Source organism: Podarcis bocagei, assembly GCF_964188305.1.
Source record: "Podarcis bocagei genome assembly, chromosome: 10".
Taxonomy (NCBI): Eukaryota; Metazoa; Chordata; class Lepidosauria; order Squamata; family Lacertidae; genus Podarcis; species Podarcis bocagei.
In genome coordinates, this window is record NC_138135.1 from 32397300 (window position 1) to 32404012 (window position 6713).

A 6713-nucleotide genomic window follows, 5' to 3' on the forward strand; every position below is an offset into this window, starting at 1 on the left:
AGGGTCAGATTCACCATAGCACTAACATCTAGACAACTGTCCCATGCATTCCCTAACCATGCCAATGGTAAGTAAAGCAACAGCTCCATCTGCAGACAATTTAAACAATGACTTCATGTTGCATTTCAGTGCACCTTAAAGGTAAAGGGTAAAGGGACCCCTGACCATTAGGTCCAGTCGTGACCGACTCTGGGGTTGCGACGCTCATCTCGCTCTATGGGCCAAGGGAGCCGGCGTTTGTCCGCAGACAGCTTCCGGGTCATGTGGCCAGCATGACTAACCCTCTTCTGGCGAACCAGAGCAGCACAGGGAAACGCCGTTTACCGTACCTTCCCGCTGGAGCGGTTCCTATTTATCTACTTGCACTTTGACGTGCTTTCAAACTGCTAGGTTGGCAGGAGCTGGGACCAAGCAACGGGAGCTCACCCCGTCACAGGGATTCGAACCGCCGACCTTCTGATCGGCAAGTCCTAGGCTCAGTGGTTTAACCCACAGCGCCACCTGTGTCCCACACAGATGCTTAATTAAGTGTTTTTCTGGATGACCCGTTTATTGAACATTCATCCTGAATTCATTTACGAAAAGCTTATGCCACAGTTGTGGAGCACTTGTGCGTCAGTGGCATTCATCTCTCATTGGAACTGATTTGCCTGTAAGGTGTTTACACACCTTCCTTCAAGTCAGTTGTTCATCCCATACTTTTCAATGTGTTTCCAAACCGCAAAAAGTCAATAGTGATTTTTTTTTATGGATTTTAATCAGTTTGGATTAGAATGGATTAAAACCCATTTGGATGAAGTCACAATTAACTGTCAATAACTCGTGAGAAAAACTGATGAATAGTTCCTTACTGCATGTTTCACATTCATAATATCATAGGGGAGGGGGGGCCAAAATAAGCTTCCTTTCATGGTGTGTGTATGAGAGAGAAAACGTCAAGATCAAAAGAAGGTATCTATATTATATGAATATTCAGAAATGGACAGGTATAGTCAGAAAGTCCATGTTTACTATGATGGCTACAATTAAAATTCCATGGTGTTTGACTCTCTAAAAATCTCCCTATCGCAAATTATGGGCACTTTATAGGCAAAAAACAGTGTCTTTTGAAAATGGTCATTGTTCTTTTCCCATCTCCACAGCAAGCCCCATGGTGCTATAGTATTGTAGTATCTTCGAGTGAGAGCCCTCTCTGAAAATACTAGTTGTATGCATTCATTACAGTTTCCCCATTTTGTGCAAGTTTTTCTTTCTGGTGTATTGCAAGAAGTAGTTAAGATGTCTTCATGTTTAAGTATTGGATGCTGCAATCTGCTCAGAAGTAAGTCCCACCAACTTCAAAATATATTGTGCATGGAATGTGACTGTTAACCCGTTGCAGGAGGGTTGTGGTTGTTGTTTTGCAAGATCAAGGTGTGGAAAAATGGCAGCCCTGAAAAGCGCACCTTGGGAGGGTGGAGAGATTCTGTTGGCACAATATTTCTGAGGGCAAAAGCAGTGGGGGTGAGGTTAGGCCACCGTAGGGGGGGAAAAACCCCAAGCTGGCACTCATGTCACCAATGAGCCCAGGTAGGTTTTAAGACCTACCCTCACAAGTCCCAGAAGTGAAAGGCCTTGGTTTCTAATCCTCGTAAGCTTCTTAACTTCTTTCCCTTCCTCACCCGCTTCCCTATCTATACATTCCTGTCAGGGGGGGGGAGTAAGAGCACAGGTAGGGAAGGGAGCGTGTAGGGGCTTTCAGAGCTCACAGACGGGGTTTAATTTCTATTAATAAGGCTAATCGGCTAAAGGAGCCACAGCAGGTCTCCCCCTGCTCCCCCTTCCACTCCTGGCTGCGAGGGCTGAGGCAACAATGGGGGGCTTGTGCAGAGGCCCACGTGAGGCCTTGAGATGCAGGCGTCTACGAGGGAAAGAAAACAAGCTCCCTTCTCACTCACTCCTCTTGACAGCAGAGAACCCAGTCCCGGCCACCACCACCGGGGAGATTTTCATTAAACCAGGTTTAAAAGGTGACTGACAGGCGCTACACCTGGCGCCACTGAAGGAGAAACCAAACTCCACACAAGTGGGGAGGGCAGGGCAGGTTTGTGTGGCAAGAGAGAGGGTGTGGTGTGCGCCAACCCAGCATAGTCTCTGTTTACTGTAAGGAAAAGGTAAACGTCACATCTAACAGTGGCCGGTTCACCAGCTGCAGCTGTTCCAAGAAAAGGACAGCCTTGCCGCTCTGACGCATGGCGCATAACCTTCCCAATGGATTACTGCAATGCATTCTTTGTGGGGCTGCCCTTGAAGATGGTTCAGACCCTGCAGCTATGGTCAGCTCCTTACGGATCATACAGCATCAGTCCTGAGAGAATTACACTAGCTGCCAACTTACTACCAAGCCAAATTCAAGGAACTCTGGAGTTCTCTCCTATTATTAGTATTAGTATTAGTATTAGTATTAGTATTAGTATTAGTATTAGTATTAGTATTAGTATTCCACCCATACAATGAAAAATATAGCTTGGATACTTTAAAAGCAGATTAGCCAAATTCATGAAGGCTAAGGGTATCATTGGATGACTGCCTTCAGTGCTGCCTGCAAGGGCTGGCAGTCTGAACTTGTTCCTCACCTGGCAATCAGCCAGTTGGACGCTCAACCCTGGTATGAAAAAATCAGCCAAAAATCAAGCCTACCTGCTGAAGCCTAGTTCCCTCTCAAAGTTATGCTTGTTGACTTGCTAACTGGATAGATCAGTTGGTTAGAGCATGATGCTGATAAACAAAAGAGGTTTAAAGACTCTCTCAAGGCAAATGTAAAATAATGTAGTATAAACACCAACAACTGGGAAGAACTGGCTTGCGGGTGCTCCAGTTGGAGAATAGCCTTTACCAAAGGTGTCATGGGATCTGAAGATGCTTGAACTCAGGACGCAAGGGAGAAACGTGCTAAGAGGAAGGCACGCTTGGCAAATCCACATCGTGATCAACTCCCACCCGGAAACCAATGTCCCCACTGTGGAAGGAGGTGTGGATCCAGAATTGGCCTCCACAGTCACTTACGGACTCACTGTTAAAACCGTGTTCATGGAAAACAATCTTACTCGACTACGAGTGATCGCCAAAGAAGGAGGAGGAGGTGCTGATATCTCCAAGGTTGCAGGTTTTCCTGCATTGCAGGGGTTGCACTAGCCAGCCATGTGCACCATGCACCTTCTCCTGGGAAGGAGGTACCATTTGTTGTTCCACCTCAAGTAGCAAAATATCATGGGCTGGCCTTGTAGACATTCCTTAGCAAAGGACCAGCTACAGGAACTGAGAGAAATGGGAAAGGACTGCTAGATTCTGCTGCCACCTGGTGGCGGTTAGACTGAACAACCAAAGGCATGTCAAAGGCACCAGGCTGCTTGTTTAGGTAACATAGGAAACTGCTTTATACAGTGGTACCTCGGGTTAAGTACTTAATTCGTTCCGGAGGTCCGTACTTAACCTGAAACTGTTCTTAACCTGAAGCACCATTTTAGTTAATGGGGGCCTCCCGCTGCTGCCGCGCCGCCAAAGCACGATTTCTGTTTTCATCCTGAAGCATAGTTCTTAACCCGAGGTAATATTTTTGGGTTAGTGGAATCTGTAACCTGAAGCGTATGTAACCCGAGGTACCACTGTACTGAGTCTTACCATTGGTCCATCTAGCTCAGCATTGTCCACCTCCACAACATCCTTTGCTTATTTAGCAGATTGGGAAGAAAGAGAAATACAGTGTCTCTTTCTGCAAGAATATGTTATCATTTCAACATGCAGACATCAGAAACATTATTTCTGTGTGATCCAGTTTTTCATCTTGGTGACATTTTGTCCTGAGATCAGTTTCATCTGTGCCACCATCTGGTGAGCTTTTCCGCTCAGGCCTTCCATGGCAACAGAGTCTCTCTGCTGGACCTTGAAGCTGCCCTGTGAGGGAAGGGGGGTGGTACCTGCACCAGGTAAAAGCAGAAGGGAGCTGTATCAGTCCAAGGAAGTGGAGCGGGTGAAGGAAAATATTGCTGTGAGCTTCAGCTGGTTTTTGTTCAAGGTAAACCTGCTAGGCAGGTCTGACGGGCTCATCCCTTTGTTATGTAAACAACGGGAAATAAATATTGCTGGAACATCTCACTGCTCAGAGAAGTGAGGTGCCACATAACAATATCCAGGCATATTTCTTGTTTATTTTGACAAGACAGGATTTGATCTTATTATTACAAAATACAAAAAAAAAATAATTAAAATGTATTTTACATGTTAAGAGAGTCATCAGGGCAGCATGTTTGAATAAGGTGGTTTGCTGTCCTAGAAAAGCAGATTTGTATCAGAAGATAGATTCTGAAGCAACAGGCAATGAAATGCATAATACAGTCCCAAGGTCGCAGCTGCACCACACATTTAAAGGACATGGCTTTCCTCAATGAATCCTGGGAACTGTGGTTTGTTAAGAGTGGTAGGAATTGTAGCTCTTTGAGGGGGTAAACTACGGTTCCCAGGATTCTTTGGAGGGAAAGCAGTGTGATTTAAATGTATGGTGTGAACATGACCCCAAACCCAACAACAATGCAAAACAATTGCCTTTCGCAGAAAATTTGTATATTTTCCTCTTGTGATAAAAGCAATAAACACATGACAACATGAGTTGTTTAGCTTTTTTTAGTTTTGCCCAAAGTTGTTGAGCAAGGTTGCAAAAAAAGGAAGTTTTTGAGCTATTTTTAAGGAAAATTGTCCAAAATGACATTGCCGGCATAGGTTGCCATGTGTCTGGATTTTCCCAGACATTTTTAGCGGTTTCCACCCGGAGACTGCTTCTGACTGCAGTATTCTGGCTATGTCCGGGAAATTCCAGGCATATGGCAACCCTAGCAAAAATGCAAAAGTCCAGCTCAGGGGCTCCAGGGTCACTTCCAGAGCTTATTTGTTTACTGCTCATTCATCCTGATTTATTCATACAGTCTTTGGGGAGGTTATAAGACGTCTACTGTTTATTGAGCATCTATTCTGATTTGTTTGCAGGGAGGTTACATGACTTTGCGTAAAGAGATTGTGGTTCCACTTTTTCCAATAATTTCCTCGTCACTTTCCTTACTGCAAAAAGTCTGGGGATTTTTAGAAGTGGGTTTGATGCACTGCACAGGATCAACAAATCCACTTTAATTCAGTAACCTTTTTTGTGATATTGTGACTGAATCTCACCCACAAAATACCAACAGTCTGGCAGTAGCCTCGGTGGATTTCTTGGTGTCTTAATTTATCTGTTAGAATGGTTCAAACACTGAGAATCTTCTCTGTGCAACATGCCCTGAATGTTTCGAACACTGCATTTTACATGGAGAGACATGTGCCTAGGGGGTGGGCCAATCAACTAATTTCACTTTCTCTCAGTTTCTCATCTTAAGTTCAGTTCTCCACATCAGTTTGCGATTTTAATCTATTCTTTAAAAAGTCCACATGAAAATTCATCTACATTTCAGTGTGAATTTCTCCTCCTATACAAATTTCTGTATGCAATTTCCCCTAACATAACGCATTGTTGTATGTTTTCTTCAGTAACATGTGCATCTTTATACACACATTATTTGGCTGCAGACATGAACTTTAGGAATTGGGAAAACATGAATTCCAAAGAATTCTTGAGTTTCGGTTTGCATATTGTTTTGGAAAATGCGAATTAGGAAGGTTTGCCTTTGAATGAGAACCGAATCAAATTTCTTCTCCATCCATGACCCAGAATGGGGATGGTTATTCCGCAAAGCCCAGTGGCTAAAGAATATCTCACTGCAATCATGGAAATCACCACTGGAAAGCCCCTGCAGTACCCATGGGTCATGCTTCCAGACAGGAAGCCATGTAACATTAGCCTGTTGCAAAAAACAAAACGACAGAGTCTTGCAGCACCACTTAAGATTATTATGGCTTAAGCTTTTTTGGAGTAGAGTCCGTTCTTTGTGCAAAAACTATAAGGCGCTGTTTGCAGGGTTAACCTTGCACCTTGTTTGGAAACTGCAGCTTGCGCAAAATGCAGCTGCCTGGGTGTTTAGTGGGACACCCAACTTAACACATATTCAAATAACTGTTGAAAGATCTGCACTTGACTGCCTATAAGCTACAGAGCCATGTTCAAGGTTTTGTTCTTGACATCTAAAGCTCTAAAGAACTTGGGGCCCAGTTACCTAGGGGATGACCTTCCTTGGTAGAACAAGTTGATCTTTTAGATCTTCTGAGATTTATCCTGATGATGTTTCCACGACCAGCAGATTGTCTCTTGGTGACGACACAAAAGCAGGCCTCTTTGGTGAAAGCACACCCACCCTCTCAGTGGCCTCCCTCAGGTAATTTGTGAGTCAGTGGCAGTGGCAACCTTCAAATGGCCCATTAAAACTTACATGTTTTCCCCAAGCTTTCCTGAACTCTGACTCTTAATTTGAGCAATTTCAACCACACAAGTTTGAAATTGTGCAAGTTAATTTCACGCAAGATGTGACTGTACTGAACTGTAGATTGGCAGGGACAGGTCAGAGTGAAGTGTGAGATGAAGGAAGCAGCTAGGCACACAGGAAATCTGGCTGCACGTTTCACCCTCTTCAAAATCACCATCCCTTTGCATCTTATTTAGGAGACAAGAGGCAAGGGAAATCAAGAACTGGCAAATCAACTTACATAGGAGGAAGAGGACAATTCTGCATTTCCTCCTAACCTTCTACAGTGGT